Here is a 16,756-nt window from a genome sequence, read left to right as displayed (position 1 = left end):
TGATCGATAAGAAGCACAAAAGCGAAAAGTATCGGAAACTCTCGACTTTTTCCTTAGGAAGTAACAAGGCTATAACAAGCCGTGGTTGATAAACATGAAACTTTTTTGGATTTTCCTGGAATATTTCGATCAAAAGAAAAAAAGAAGAAGAAAAGGTAGGGGGTGCTAAATCGTTTGCGAGTCATTGTGCCCTAATAGAAAGATATGAAATGGTTCCTCGGAAAGAGCTTTTATCTCACGAGAATCACCTGCATTTTAATTTCCTGCTTATTGTTGGAATACAGGAACACAAAAACTCGTCGGCATAGCGTTAATGGACGGATTAGATCGACAACTACGTATTACGTGTTAAGAGCGGTATTCTTAAAACATAACCCCCGGACTGAGTAGCTAAAGACCGGACCTCAGTAAATTCGACTTTTAATTTATGGCGACACTATGTCAAAAGTGAAGAAAAGAACATTGGAACTTACTTCCTGATGTGTCCATCATATTCGTGGTTGTACAAGAATGAGAAAAGAAAGAATATAAAAATATATCAACAACAAACTAACTGAGACGGAATTCCTACTAATTTATTCAAATCCGCGAAAAAGGGAAAATCAAATCTTCAGTGGATACAAAAGACTGTACCACCCACTTCGAGAAATAAAAGAGAAACATAACGAACAGTCGAGTTACGGTATCTTCGTTCACACGAAACAGAAAAGAGATCTTTAAAAAGCAGTAAGATATACAAAGCATCTAAAGACTGGACCTAAACTCGACTTTGAATTTTTAGTAACACTATGTCAAAAGCAAAGACAAAAAAATTGGAACTTACCTCCTGATGTGTCCATCATATTCATGGTTGTACAGGGATGAGAAAAAAAAGAATAGTTAAATAGAAAAACAGCAAACTAACTGAAGCGGAATTCCTACTAATTTATTCAATATCCGAGAAAGAGCGAGAATGAAATCTTCCTGGACGCATAAGACTGTAACACCCACCTTGAGAAATAAAAGAGAAACATGACAAAGCATATAAAGACTGTCAACGTAATTTTATTGCTGAAAAGGCTAGAATGCATTTGAATCAGTCAAACTAATGTTTAGCATTGACTGGAAGAAGGAATTATTTATTATTAAAAAGATAAACTGAATCAATTCTATATTCCAAACCCGTCCTACTCCCACACCAAGCGTGGAGTCAAATTGTGCTGCTTACAGGAGAACGCTCGTGGTCGAGTAGTGAGCTGGACGTATTAGATGGAGAGACTCAAAAGTAATGGAAAAAGAGAAATACCTTATCTACTTACGTTCTGTAGTCCAACGCAGATTCCATAGGAGAAAAAAGATGAAAAGAAATATTTTGGCGAAGTTAGTTTCTGCCTAAAAATACTGTTTATTTTATTGCTTGCTTAATATTTTCGCCTGATTCGGAACCACAACACTAAGAAAGACACCAATAAATATATGCAATAAGGTGCACAAGCAGATCGTAAATTGTTACTGTCGCTAGAGAAAACGAATCCATAACTCAACCGTTACCAAAAAGCCAAAATAAAAAAAATTGTGGTCATTTGATTAATTTTTGCCCGCCAAAAAATTTTCCGCTGCCAAGGGGCACTTTTTGGTCTGATCATTGTGTAAATTGAAACAATTTCAATATTTTATGACATGTTGAATACACTTACAACCATCAAGAGAAAGTTATCATTATCAAGTAGTCCTTAAAGATAATCTAAAACGTGTTTATCAACATGGTAAGCATTCAGACGAGCTGTAGGAAGAAGTATTTTCCAAGGAGGCTAATTGATGCGAAGGAGGTACTAAAAAATACCAAATGAACGAGATAAACTAGGTGAAGGACTCCACTAGGCAAATAACTTTGATGAAATTGACCTTAAAGTGCCCATGACACGATTTTTTTTTGTATTTTCTGGTTGATAGCTATTTAAAATAATTAGCGCCTAGCGAGTTCTCCTTGACCATTTTTTTGCGCATTGGAAGTACTATTTGGCGGCTCAAAAGTGTCTCCATTAAGCGCGCGGCCAAAAAGTTTATGTTACGTATCATAGCTGTGACGTAGAAAACTGTGGAGACACGTCGGCAACTATGGTGGAGAAAGGAGAAATCAAGAAGAAAGGGCAAACGTACTGCGCGGCAAGAACAATACACATACTATACACTACTTTCCAAAGGATGTAGCTGTATGACCAAAATAGACGCGCTTCGATCTTCGATCGCCGATCGGCCTTATCCTTCGTACCGGCTTCGAAGACAACTGTTACGACACATATCACTGATCAAATCATAGGAAGATAACAAGTGAATTCAGCTAAAGAGAATGCTGATTAAGGGGCCTGTTCCCACACCGTAAACGATTCTTCAACATTCTTTTCGGCTGACATTTCGCAAGCGAAGAACGGTGAGCTCCTTAATGTTTTTTTTACTTCACGCGCTTAAGATGTACCTATACTCCTTGTCTTTCCTCATGACTACATTTGCGCTTTCATTATCATATGAAAACCCTACCAATTGTAGTTTCCATCGTATTTTAATAACAGAAATACAACATTTGTAATTAAGGTCAAGCTCTTTCCTGAGCTAACCGATATTCTGTTGCCTGAACGGTGCGAAAGCTCTGGCAAATACTGACATAAACACAAGCTCGAAGGGGCCGTGTGTTCTTCTAACCTAGGTTCCCAAAAATCTATTCCACGAGCCATCAATTCCCCCCTGCCCTCAAAAAAGAAAATTCGCAACAGTAGCGATTTCATTGGCACAAAAGCACTGGAACAAGATAAATTAAGAAACACAAATATTATTGAATTAAATGGTAGCGAATCCCAGTGCTGTGTGAAAGTCGATGCATACGAAATTTACAACTTATACTGATGTCAATTATTTGCCACTGAGAGAAATGGGTCATATGGCAATGCTGCACTTAAACTATAGAAGATTTCTTCATTGAAATCCCTTTTTGAGATGAACTTGAATCAGATGACTCTAAACGCACTTTTCTTTTCCATTTGACCGGCCCGACAACGATCGCCTCTGCCTTTGCAGTGTCTAAGGAAAGGAGTAACATGCTATGAAACTGCCCGGTGACCTCACGGCGAAAAATGATCGTGCTTCGCGATACAGCTGATTCTTCCATCAAAAGTTAGCTTTTGGTTAGCTAAGGGAATCATTCTACGGGAACGAAACTCTATAGCACCGACCAAGGGGAACCTTCGCCGCACTTAGTGCGAAGAAATACAATTTAGGGTAACAGGAACGAACAATGCTAGCCATTCTTTCCATAGATTTCACCGTAAGAAACAGAACACAAAAGCAACAAACTAAACATTCAATAATGAGATTTTCTTGTTCTAATTTTGACTTGAACATCGCAGGCGAGAAACTGTCTTTGTCAGTCTTCGTCGAAATCTTCGTTTGATGCACGCGGTTCTCCTTCGTAGGGCTGAACCGTAGTCGCAACGTCCATTTCTTCTTTATTACTTGAGTACGATGTATCACAACTCTCGGTAGAGCTCGCTGAAGGTAGGTAGACATCGCTATCAGACATTATTGCAAGAGCATTTCAACGCTGACCGATACAAAATTACCAGAAATGTGAGAGATTTGTAAGTGTCAACTGAGAGTTTTCACGGTTTTCTACGTCATCATTCGCTAATTCGTTACCAGCCCACGGGAGTTTCAAGTTTTCCGAAACTTCTCTTCTAATCGGAATTGGTTTGTACAGATGATGAGCTAATTATTTACGCAAAACAATTTTGTGTCATAGGCACTTTAAGGATAATCTAAATACTCTTAGCGTCCCATTAAGTGTCTACGAATTTTTAAGGAATTACAGTGCTCGCATTAAAAATTGTTTTATTCCCTGATGTCCAGAGGGTCCAAAGTGTATCCAGAAAAATCATTCATCATATCATAGTACGCGCCATGCCTTTTAATCGGATTGTCTAGTAGGACAGTGGATACGTCGTGCCCGTGTAAGTGGACAGTCAGCGATGTTGTCGCGCACTTCGCCGAGTTAATTGTTGTTTTTTCAATGAAAACGTACAACTGATGTCTATTTTCCTTCTCAAATTTTTTCATAGTTCTGACTAACTGAAAACAGTAATTCAAGTCGTCCAATTTTATCTGTAATCAAACTCGTAATTAACAAATCTGATTCCCGCTGTGCGGTCTTCCGATTTCGATCATCACTCGTATGGTTACAGACCAAATTGGACTCTTCTCAGTCCTATTACCATTATTTATTGCTCATGTATTAATTGCATAAGGCAAGTTAAAAATGTGTGGAAGGTATGTGGAAGAGTTATCACTTCCACACAGCAGAGTAACTTCACATGTTTTTAAAGTAGTTCTTGAACCCTTGATGTGAAATACTTGCACTCACACTTGTTCCTTACATTCTTGACAGAGATTTGTAAATGAACCGACCCCACTACGGAGCGCCTGAGTAAAAAGTGTTATCGATAAAAGTTCGTTTTGATAATGAACGTTAAACCACTTACCAACTTGATATGTCCAGTAAGATTGAGGGAGAAAAAGGAAATAAAAGAAGCAGAATTAGTGTTTTAAGATTACAGCTTACTTCAAAGCATTTTCGGCATGTGCGTACGTTAGAATGTCTGTGATACGCGTAAATAAATAAAATGTTGGGTACTTACAGCCTGGAGATTAATTTCATTTTGGAAAATAGAGAGAAATAATGATAAAAGAAAATATTGTTAGTATTGAATGCAAAAGCTTATGAGCTAATATACTTTTTCTAACTACAGCTTTATCTAAATTTCAACGTATGAAAGGTCCTTGTGCACCATTTAGAACGATACGGTCTATTCTTAGAGTTACCACATTTCCCGCATTTCAGAAGTTCGCTATGTTGCTTTAATAAAGCTGCCAATAGTTTCATCGATTGGGAAAACTCTATAATAATTCATTAATGATGCAAATTTGAGTGATAAGAACTATTTGTAAGTATTACTTCTCTATTATTAATCATAACATAGCTCAGTGACTTATCAGTGAAACATTGCATAGTGATGTACTAAAACCTTTATTTAAAGACTTCATTGCAAAGAATTCCTTGATATGTTCAGCAACTTTAATTTCTTTTTCTTAACTAAATATAACATCACGAGTGAAAAACGGTACAGAAAGTCAATGAAATTCAAGTTCAATAAAGAGGTTCTTTCACACTGATAAGTTTGTTGTCCAGCGTAAGGTTCTTCAATTCAAGTAATTAAAATGTATGTATCCAAGTTGAACTCTACGCAAATACTAACCAAATGCCTATTTTAGATAAAATTGAATTCGAGCTGAACAGCAAGATCAACGGGTGGATAAACGTACGTAACACAATAAATAGATACTTACAAGCTGTTGAGCATCACATGACCGGAAATGAAAGAAAAGATACAAAAGTAAATTAATGCTCTCTTGCTTTATGATTTTAGCGTGGTACGCTACGATCTGTTCTAATTTTCCCCTTTCTTACTACAACCTTACTCAAGATACGAGCGAGGAAATCATTGAACATGATTGTCATTGAGGATGTCCTGAGCTAACCTGGTTTAATTGGATCGTTTTAATGCCATTTATTAATTTATTCGATTATTTCGTTTTAGTTTTTTTCCGTTCTCTTTTTGTTTATTTTGTTTATTTTGTTTTTTTTTTTTTGATGATTTTACAGTGTTTACTCTCAATTATCCCCTTCATTTGGTACTAAGGTGCAATACACCTGCTACTTAAAAGATCAAAATTATGAAATAAACCGTTGGCTATTTTCTTATTTCTAAAGTGATAAAGAACCTATATGTTTGTATTGAGGGGGGGGGAGGGGGGGAGGGGAAAAGAGTGGAAACATTTAAGTGGCAATCTCTGTAGGAGCGGTCTAAAGCATTTCGCAACGGAAAAAAGTTTTGCCTCATACTTTTCCCATTAAAACCTTGAATTGAACTGAACAGCAAGATCGACAAATGGAGAATATTTTTGCACAATTTTGATCCTCAAATGATTTGTCTAAATAATCACCATATCGGAATGAGTTAACAGATCACTTTTCGTGAGGGAACTAGGAAAGCTGCGTTATTGTCTAGTTGGATTACACTTGGGCTGGATTTATTTTTGTTTTTGTTTATTTTTGGATTTTACTCTGTGTACTCTCGTTGAATATCTTCGTCCTTTGGTACTAGGGTGTAGTACACTTTACACTGAGAAACAATGCTCCTTAGTTTATTAAAAATTTGAAATAGACCGTGAGCTATTTTCTTAGTACTAATGTGATAGAGGATCTGTAGGTTTGTTTGTTTGTACTTGGGGGGGAGGGGGGGTGGGAGGAGGGGACATTTAAGTAGCTTACTCTTTTCGCATCGGAAAAACGTTTTGCCTCAAACTTTGCCCATTGAAAACTTCTTTGGTGGTAAGTATATAAGACCACGTTGGTTAAAATAATTTTGAGAGCTCTCTATAATCAAAGCTGCAGAAGGCCCTTTTTTGACATCTTGCGACATTAATCTGGTTTAGTTGGTAACATCTAAATTAATAAGAGAACTCTCATTTTCTTTTTTTTCAAAATAAAACATAGACCAACAGCATGTGTGTAAATTGATATTATTATTGCGTGGAACATTTCTTAATTGGATTACTATCAGGTGACTTTTTCCCCTTTTTTACTACAATCTTACTCACGAGCGAGGAAATCGTTGTTCATCATTCTCGGTGAGGATGTCCGGAGCAAACTTGGTTTAACGGGATCGTTTTCATGTCGTTTGTTTATTTATTCAATCAAAGCGCATATAGAGCAAATATTAAATAGAGGTAGCGTTGAAACGAAAGAGGGAGAGAGAGGAGGACATGACACCAAGGGCTCGTGCAATTTTGCTGTCTTTGAAAAATTTACTCGTGCTCATTAACACCAAATTGCGCTCGCAATCATATTGCTACCTGTACTAATAAATACAGTTATAGGGCACAATAATTACTGGTGCTGAATTTCAAGTTTAGTGAGTGGGCGTCAACATAACAGTCCTCAATCCCAAGCACCGTTGGAAGCAGTTTTTTAATTAATCTTTTAAATGCTATTTTCGCGAGCTTGGGCCAGTCAGAACGTAAACTACTTCATAATCTCAAACCGAAAACAGAGAAAGACTTTAATTTTAAGTTCAATATAGATTTGTATGCATGAAATTTTCTACTACAGAGAAACGGGTCGCGAATGCACTAAAGTCAGTGAGTGTATATTATGCAAATTTACGATTAACAAAGCAAAAAGGCACTTTTTCGAAATGTTTTTTTTTATCAAAAAAGTAACTCTTGAAATAATTAAATTCAAAGAGGATGCACATCTTAAAGTGCCCCTGAGATAGAATTTTCAATTGTCATTTTTTTTTCTCTCATTATGACAGTGTGACTATTCCATGTACCCTGCACAATTTCAATCCGTTACGAAGGACCTAAGCGGTTGTTTTTAGCGTTAAATTCAAGCTTTCTCAGCTGCCATTATTTGACCATGTTCCAGGAGTAAATCTGAAGTGCGGTGCAATTAGAAACTTGTAACTTCCAAGCTAGCTCAAACAAAATTATTCAACTGCCCGAAAGTAACTTGACAAGGAACCAACGCAACGTGAGACTAATGTAATTAAAACTGAACTGTATCCAAATTGGCTTTTATGCAAATACTAACCAAAGGCCTATTACTCGGGCTTTCCAAAGGAAACTCCCGAGTTCAAACTTCGGCTTGGTTTTTTTTGTTTTTTTGATCTTAAACAACAAGATCAGGGAATGGATAAACATACGTAGCACAATCAATAAGTAGATACTCATCCGCTGTTGAGAATCAGTTGACATGAAAGAAAGAATAATTTTAGCTTAGTAATCATTAACTTATACCCTCAGAGAAGCACCAGCAAAGCTGCGCTCTTTCCAAATTTGATTATTATATTATTTATTTATTTATTTGTTATTATAAGATATATTTTTTCACAGCCTTTACTCTCGATTGACTCCGTGAAAAACCTCCATGTCTAAATCTTGATGTGGTTGGAAAAAAAGGAACTAACGTATGGTATACAAGTCACAACCTGGTCGAATGAAAGTTCATTGACTATTTACAGCGCCATTTAAGTTATAGTTAATTGAAGAAATTTCTCCGTAGATTAAAATAAGTGTAAATGTTACTGCGGTATGAGTTAGTTTGTTACAATCCGTTGTGATGTAAAGAAAATGAGAAGGAGGAAATCATTAATCCTTAGTTTCTTTGAGGAGGCCACGTTCAACTTCATGATATTTCTTTTCATTTTGATGATTTTACTTTTTATTTCACGACTTAAATTCACAACTAAGTTCTGTAATAGTTTTCCATATGTCTATAACGCTACACAACAGTAAAGATTACCCCCTATTTCTCTTTTCAACTGTTCTTAGTGTTTTGGGTTCAGGCCTTCGTCAATTAAGTTCAGTGAAGCTTAAGCAGCAAGACAAAAACATACGCATTACGATAAATAGGTACTTAAAGACTGAGGAGTTTGTTTTAACCATCCGTTTTGATACGAAGAAAGACAAGAAAGAGGAAACCCTTAGTTTCATTGAGGAGGCCTGGATCTGCAGAACAGGTGCAATTCTTCAGCGTTTTTCGATCAAACGGAGGCAAGCGCGAGGCAAGCGCGTGAGCGAGTCACGCGCGAGAGGAGTAAAAAAAAAACACGAAAGAACACCGTACCCCTATGCACACTAAGATAGAGAAACCACGAAAAACATTTTGAGAATAATGAATAGTTAAGGGTGTTATTGTATTTGTTGTCGAGTTAAGTATTATTTCTGTTACGTATTAGTCTTTGTTTTTGTATTAGTGACGCTTCGATATCATATGTCAGACCTCGTGCGTTGTCGTTTGCGGTAGATAGTTTAGACAAGAGAGCTTATTGCGAGTGTTTCTGCGTTCATTGCGACTCATTCAGGCGTTACAGAGAGGACAATCGGTAAGCGACCGTATTATTGTATGATTTCCTTGTTTTCTTTTCCTGTTACCGAATGTTGCATTGTTAGCTGTGTTTGCACTCGTGTAATTGATATGTATTCGTGTCATAAAATAGTTATTTTTGTTTCAGTCCTTTAGTATCGCTTAAACTAGGTTTTTTAATTGTATTTTAGTTTGACAGTTTTGGACATCAAGTCACAATTAGTACGAATAAACTGCGTTTGGAATTATTGTTGGTCTTTGGTGTCTCGAATCAGTATTTCGCTCGATGTCCTCGCATTAAATCCTGTGTATCTTTGGGACATTCCGACGTTGTTTCGACGCCTGGAGCTATAGTTATCATTAGAATTTAAATACTTAAAAAAATGTCATAATCATTGAAAAAAAAAAAGGAATCCGATTTAAGGGTCCTTTTCCTTTTTTTAAAAACAAAATGGAACACCCTCATGTAAAATGTAGCTTATTGTTTCTTAATGTTCATGTAACTTTCAAGCTAGCCCGGACAAAATTACTTTGCTGCCCGAAAGTTATGTTACAAGTGACAAACACAACGTAAAATTAAACTTATTTTAATTACATATCAGTTTAAGAAAAAAATGATAAATATTCAAATTGGATTTTATGCAAATACTAGTCAAAGGCTTATTTTGAATAATATAGGACTGATCTTAAACAACAAGATCAGGGAATGGATAAACATACGTAGAACAATAAGTAGATACTTACAGTCTGTTGAGCATCAGTTGACATGAAAGAAAGAAAACAACAATCGTTCAGTGAAGTGTTGTTAACGATTGTAGCTTAGTAATCCTTCACGTACACTCCCAGGGAAAAGGCCAAAAAAGCTGTGTTCGTTCCAATTTGGGTTATTATCAGGCAATATTTTCCACAGCTTTTACTCTCGACTAACCCTGAGAAAAACATCCTTACCTGAATGTCGATGTCGTTATAAAAATAAGTGTGTTTTTACCATCCGTTTTGATAGGAAGAAAGACAAGAAAGAGGAAACCATGAACCCTTAGTTTCATTGAGGAGGCCTGGATCTGCAGAACAGGCAATTTTTCAGCGTTTTTCGGTCAAACGGAGGCAAGCGCGAAGTGATCGTGAAGTGCGAGTAACGCGAAAGAGGAGGAGTGCAAAAGAAGAAACAACATCTGCACCCCTATGCACACCAAGATAGAGAAATCACGAAAAACATTTTGAGAATATTGAGTAGCTAAGGGTTTTGTCATTAGCATTTAAATACTTTTAAAAATGTCAGAGTCATTGGAAAAAAAAAAAAAGGAATCGGGTTTTAGGGCCCTTTTCCTTTTTTTAATAACAAAATGGAACACCCTCGTGTAAAATGTAGCTTATTGTTTCTTATTGTTCTTGTTACTTCCAAGCTAGCTCGAACAAAATTACTCAGCTGCCCGAAAGTTATGTGACAAGTGACAAACACAAAGTAAGATTAATCTAATTTTAATTACATATCAGTTTTAAAAAAAATGATAAGTATTCAAATTGGATTTTATGTAAATACTAGTCAAAGGCCTATTTTAAATGAAATAGGATTGATCTTAAACAACAAGATCAGGGAATGGATAGACATACGTAGCACAATAAGTAGATACTTACACACTGTTGAGTATCAGTTGACATGAAAGAAAGAAAACAACAATTGTTTAGTGAAGTGTTGTTAATAATTGTAGCTTAATAATCATTAACTTACACACCCGGGAAAAAGGCCAGGAAAGCTGTGTTCGTTCCAATTTGGGTTATTATCAGGCAATATTTTCCACAGCTTTTATTCTCGACTAACTTCCTGAAAAACCTCCTTACCTGAATGTTGACGTCGTCATAAAAAAAGTTGTTTTTACCTTCCGTTTTGATATAAAGAAAGACAAGAAAGAGGAAACCATAAACCCTTAGTTTCATTGAGGAGGCCTGGATCTGCAGAACAGGCAACTTTTCAGCGTTTTTCAGTCAAACGGAGGCAAGCGCGAAGCGACCGCAAAGTGCGAGTCACGCTCGAGAAGAGGAGTGAAAAAAAAAGACACCAAAAAACAGCTGTACCCCTATGCACACCAAGATAGAGAAACCACAAAAGACATTTTGAGAATAGTAAATAGTTAAGGGTATTATGATTAGAATTTAAGTGGAATTTAAACAGCTTTTACTCTTGATTGACTCCGTGAAAACCTCCATATCTGAATGTCGATGTCGTTACAAAAAGGGTTCTGAGGTATGGTGCACAACCTGGTCGAATGAAGGTTCATTTGACTATTTAAAGACGCTTGTTACTTCCATTCAAGCTATGATTAAATGAAGCGGAAAACGATGGAAATAATGCTGCGGTATTTTTTGCAAGAACTGGACGTTTGACAAAAAGATTGATAGGAGGCCTTTCATTTTGTTGTTATTTAATTTTTAAACATATCAACGGCATATTACGAACTTAATATCATTACAACGAAGAACAGACCTTTAAACAAATCCTCCCTTTCATGAAAAAGAATATTTTGTAATACGTGCAACCTGACCTGTGGTAATGTTACAGTGAGGAACAGAACGGAAGGGACCACAGGACCACAGGCGGCCCAAGCTCCAGCTGTGAGATGATCATCATGCGAAATAAGAGTCATAACGAAATTATAAGAGTTTGTATGGGAATATTTACGATCGCTCTCAGACCTCTTAGGAATAAAAAAAAGTAAATACAGTCAAATTCTCAATAAAAAATACCTCACCTTACTTCCACAGTGCATCGCTTGTTATCTGACCGCTTACTACGTTAATAAACCTAGAAATGGATAAGTCGCTAAAATAGGTTCTTCTTAACGTAGTAAGCGGTCAGATAACAAGTGATGCGCTGTGCAAGTAAGGTGAGGTATTTTTATTGAGAATTAGACTGCATTTTTTTTATTCTTAAGAGTAGTAAAGCCTTTATATGGGCCCAGGTGGCCCATGGGGCCGGTGCTTAACTCCGGTTTTCTTAGCATGAAGCGGCTAGGAGTATTGCTAGTCCCCCCTGGATGGGATGCTTGTCCATCGCAGGGTTACCCCCAGCACATTTGCTGGTACCCATTTGTACACCTGGGTGAAGAGAAGCACTGTGAGAGTAAAGTGTCGTGCCTAAGAACACAACACAATGACCCCGGCCTCGAACCCGGACCACCCGACCCGGAGTCGGGCGCACTAACCATGAGGCCACCGCGCCTCCACAATTCCTAAGAGTGGTCTTAAATATTCCAACACAAACTCTTATAATTTCGCCATGACTCTTATTTCGCAAGATGATCATCTCACAGCTGGAGCTTGGGCCACCTGTAGTTAGACCAGATATATCCAAGTCAAACTTTATGAAAATGCGATCTAGAGGTCTTAATCAATTTAGTTAATTAAAGATTAAACAGGAAGACCAAAATGTACACAGTACTTTAAATAGGTACTTACCGCCTAATAAGTTTGCTTGTTACCATCCGTTGTGATGTGAAGAAAGACAAGAAAAAGGAAATCATTAGTCCTTAGTTTCACTGAGGAGGCCAGGTTCCGCAGAAAAGGTGCAATTTTTCTGTGTTTTTCAGAAAACGGAGGCAAGCACGAAGCGAGCACGTAGTGTGAGTCACGCACGGAAGGAGGAGTAAAGAAAAAAGAAAGGCAAAACCAGCTGTACCCTGTACCCTGTACCCTGTACCCTGTACCCTGTACCCTGTACACTGTACCCACACCAATTGTTCAAGCTATTTTTCCCCAGATACCGGCGGAGACTGCAGCAAACATGGTTTTATGTCGAGACAACAGTTTCTCCAAAGAAATGTATGCTTCTATGCGAGCGAAACCTATGAGAAGGTGATATATTTGAACGTAAATAAATCTTCACAGTTATTTTGGTGTTTTCAAATGCGTATGCGGGCAAGTTTTGTAAACCTAGTGCGTCCGCTACCTTCAGAGGATAAATCTCATAAATGACATTTATTCCATCCCATTGTTTACAGTTGTTGTTGCTGTTGTTGTTGTTTTTTTTTTAAGGTCAGTTCTATTCGTATTCTCAATTTACTTCTCTATGTGCTTGTAAATACATCAGCGATGCTTTTTCTTTGCCTGTCCTTTACAGTTGGCTTGTTCGGAATTAAACGAACATAGAACATGATACGCTACGCTTTTATTGAAAGATATTCGATTGTCACATCATATTCACTAATCAATTTGATGGGAACGGTGGAAATGTGGGAAGTATTTTTTTTTTGCGCTCCTCCCTCGCACTCACCAAACGCTTGTCTCCGTTCGCCAAAGAGACGCAAAACAATTACGCCGGTTCTTCGACACTTAGAACTGTTCGTGGCAAGCGGAGGAGGCGGAAAGATCTAAAAGACCTTTGAACGTTTGAAGGTTAAAACTGAACGATTTTTTGACGGTTGATGATTAAACTTTGGGCTGTTTGATGACAGACAGTTAAACCCATTGAGACTCTTTGAAGCAGACGCGTTACCTGAATTAGACCCAAAACTCATCTTAAGGCATGTAATATAATTTTAATCATCGTGTGACCCGTACGGACTCGCGCGCCCTTCTTTTATATGCAAGTACATCCTATCTAGGTTGAGACAAAAATTTCGCAATCTTCAATACTTGGTGGTAAAATGTTTATTGAATAAGTTTGGTCGGGCCGGACCGGATTATAAGCACTAGCATGACCTCGAGCCAAAACTTTATCTGTCCGGCCCTCCTATCCAGTCGATAAGTATATTTTACGTAATGTTTTCCCCTTTCGAAGTTATGGTGTTTGCCCATATACCAATAAAACTCACAACCAAAAACGGGATGCGCACGCTCCAAAAATTAATCCGCACTTTAGTTACATTAGGTTTACCTTTCAACAGAAAATCGCCTACATTTTATTCTGTTTAAATGGTGACGATGAACGAAGATATATGCATTCGATTCAATCAAATCAAATTCATAAAAAAAGTCATAAAAACTTTAGTTAACTTATGTAAGCGGTCAAACCAAAAGTGCCAAAGAAAGTTAATAAAAGATAATGGTTACTTACCACCTTATTGTCGCCAGGTCAGGTAAGACAATAAAAGAGAATAGAAAAGACAGTAAAATCATAAATCAGCAAATTGTGTCTAAATTAACAATTGTTTTAGTTCAACAGTTCACAATTCGAATAGACAATTAAAATCATACTCACATGCTGTATTGAGCGGTATCCAGGGACAGAAAAGTAACAAAAAATGTTAGTTTAAGTGAGGAAAGAGTAATTTAAGAAAAAGAATGCAGTAATTTCAAAAACTAATCAATGAAACAAGGTTGAACACAAGGGATAAGAACTCGTATCACACTTTTGATAATATTTTTAGGCAACTGGTTGATAAGTGTCATTCCGCTTGTTCATTGCGGGTCAAAGTTGTTGACCAGAAATAAGTTTTCGACCTTATAAGCGGACTTGTCAACAATGGCATTTTTTCTGAATGGAAGGAAGCTTGCAGTAATTGCCAGATTTTTGTCTAATTTGTTCCTTTTCTGCTTAAAAGTTTCCTTAATGTCAGCATGAGCCGAGGAAGATGCTAGTCTCTCTCTCTCTCTCTCTCTCTCTCTCTCTCTCTCTCTCTCTCTCTCTCTCTCTCTCTCTCTCTCTCTCTCTCTCTCTCTCTCTCTCTCTCTCTCTCTCTCTCTTTCTCTCTCTCTCTCTCTCTCTCTCCCTCTTCCCCCCTCCCCCCTCTCTCTTATGAAAATCTTCCGCATTCGTTGTTCTTAGTTGTCCACCAAACGCAAGAAAGGCAGTTTTAATCGTAAGATATTCTTGAACAAACAAACAAACAAAAGGAGATGACAACGTATCATTATCCTTAAAGTAATTAGTTCTAAGCTTTCACTTACCGCCTGATGTATTAAAATGTATTTGATCCACCGAAGGCGATATCGAGAGCAAAGAAAACAATAGGGATAAGCAGAATTCAAGAATTATAAAACATTGTTTAGTTCAACTAACATTTATAGTTCAAGTAGGCAATACTAACACACTTCCCATCAATCATCATATGGGACTGAAAGCTGGCCTCGGTTATTCTTCATCAACTGTTTTCGAGATATGTCATTTATTTTGCTATTACAGCAACTGGTATTAGAACATCAAATTCTCATCCTCATCCTCTCATCCTGTGTTTTGTTACTCATGCACGTTTGCGGTATTTAGGAATGTTATGGAAAGGGGAGCAGAAACTGATGTTATAACTAAATTATTAATTTCAGTAATCTAATCAAAAATCACTTACACGCTGGTGTATTTCACAAAGGCCGCACATGAGTAGAGAAAGTACAGAATGACAATTAAGTTAGGGAGATTAGATGAAAAATAAGTAAACCAATAAATGAATTATGCATCGATTAATTTGAAGACTCAACATCCCCCACAGGGAGCTCCAGGCGTTTGAACTTTTGAAAATTGATCCGTTCAAATTTCAGCTCCCGGGGCCAAAATTGTGTTTCAATACCCTACCCAAGTGCTGGACTTGATGGTCAACTTTTATTTAAAAGGCAAAATGAGCGATCCTGACATTCTATAAATTTGCCAAGCCTTATAAGCTAGACCTTGTAGACCTTTTCTCAGGAGCCATTCGTACCCAAAAGTGAACTCTTTTTCTTAAAACACCTCCACATTATAAGTTAAAACACTTGCATTGCCACTTCCGGCTCAAATTCCAACCCCAGCCAGGCGAGGCTCACAGTCCTCAACCCTAGGCACGAACGACAGTTCCCCCACGGGGGAATGTTAAAGCTTTAAATTGATCAGCACATTAATCAATAACTGAAAGAAAAGCGAAGCCATTTGGTCTTGAAACGTTTTTAATGCAATGTGGTGCAATTGAAACAAAAAAAAGAAGTATATTGTTCTTAAACAATTTTGATTTTCTTTCGGTGGAACAGAAGTATGGAGAAGTCTTTCTTCAAGACTTTTACCGAAAACAAGTTTCGTTAAGTTTAAGATGGTGACGCTTTGATATCTCCTTTGCAGAGAATAAGGAGGAAAAAAAAATCCTTAACATTGAATGGACTCAAATCCACGCTAACTTGCATTTAAAGTTAAATATGATGCCACAAGAAAAAGCTATTTATCTAATTTTAATCAATCATCTGTTGTTCAAAACATTGCAAAAGAAAAATTAAGTGAGTCCTGAAGGGAGGCTAAAGTAAAATTTTCATTAAGGTTTAGGATTCAGTGTGTGACCTTGAAACATGAGTTATTTTCCACGCTGAAACGCAAATCTCGATTTCTAAATGAAGTACAACGCCTCCTGATCTTTTCTTTTGTCGTTATCAGTTTTCAGCTGGTAGAAAGGGTACAGAATGGGAGTGTTTAGCAGCTTTTTGGTCATGTGACATGTTAGGAGTCACATCTACATTAAGAAATTGAAGTAGCACTTACTTCCTGATGTTTCCGAAGTGCAGTCCATGAAAAACATAGAAAAAGGAAAGAAAAGAAAATCGCTGGCTATCACATCCCCTCGTTAAAAAAGCATAGAAAAGTGGGAAGAGTAATGAGATATTTCCTATACAGTGCCAGAAATTTAATCAAAATATTTGAATGCTTTTCTTTTGGACACGCAGTTTTTATTATCATAGTGAATGATGCAGCTGACTTAATCCTCCCCTGTGCTTTTCAAAAATTCCCTAAAGATCAACATCAACACCCTGACAGCAAAGGTGCGCACTGTTTTACTTTTCATTCTCCTCCTGAAAAGGATGAGCTATTGTAAGTCGTGTTGCAAAAACTTGGTGACCTGTGAGCATATTGTT

General features: G+C 37.2%; 1 protein-coding gene across 1 annotated transcript in view; it reads right to left on the bottom strand.

Moving 5' to 3' along the window:
- Positions 1-16,756, bottom strand: part of LOC113668816 (uncharacterized) — a 112,673-nt gene that overhangs the window by 81,614 nt on the left and 14,303 nt on the right. The gene's annotated exons all lie outside the window — the stretch shown is intronic.

Source organism: Pocillopora damicornis, chromosome 5 (assembly GCF_964200805.1).
Source record: "Pocillopora damicornis chromosome 5, jaPocDami1.2, whole genome shotgun sequence".
Classification (NCBI taxonomy): Eukaryota; Metazoa; Cnidaria; class Anthozoa; order Scleractinia; family Pocilloporidae; genus Pocillopora; species Pocillopora damicornis.
This window is presented reverse-complemented; position numbering and strand designations above follow the sequence as displayed.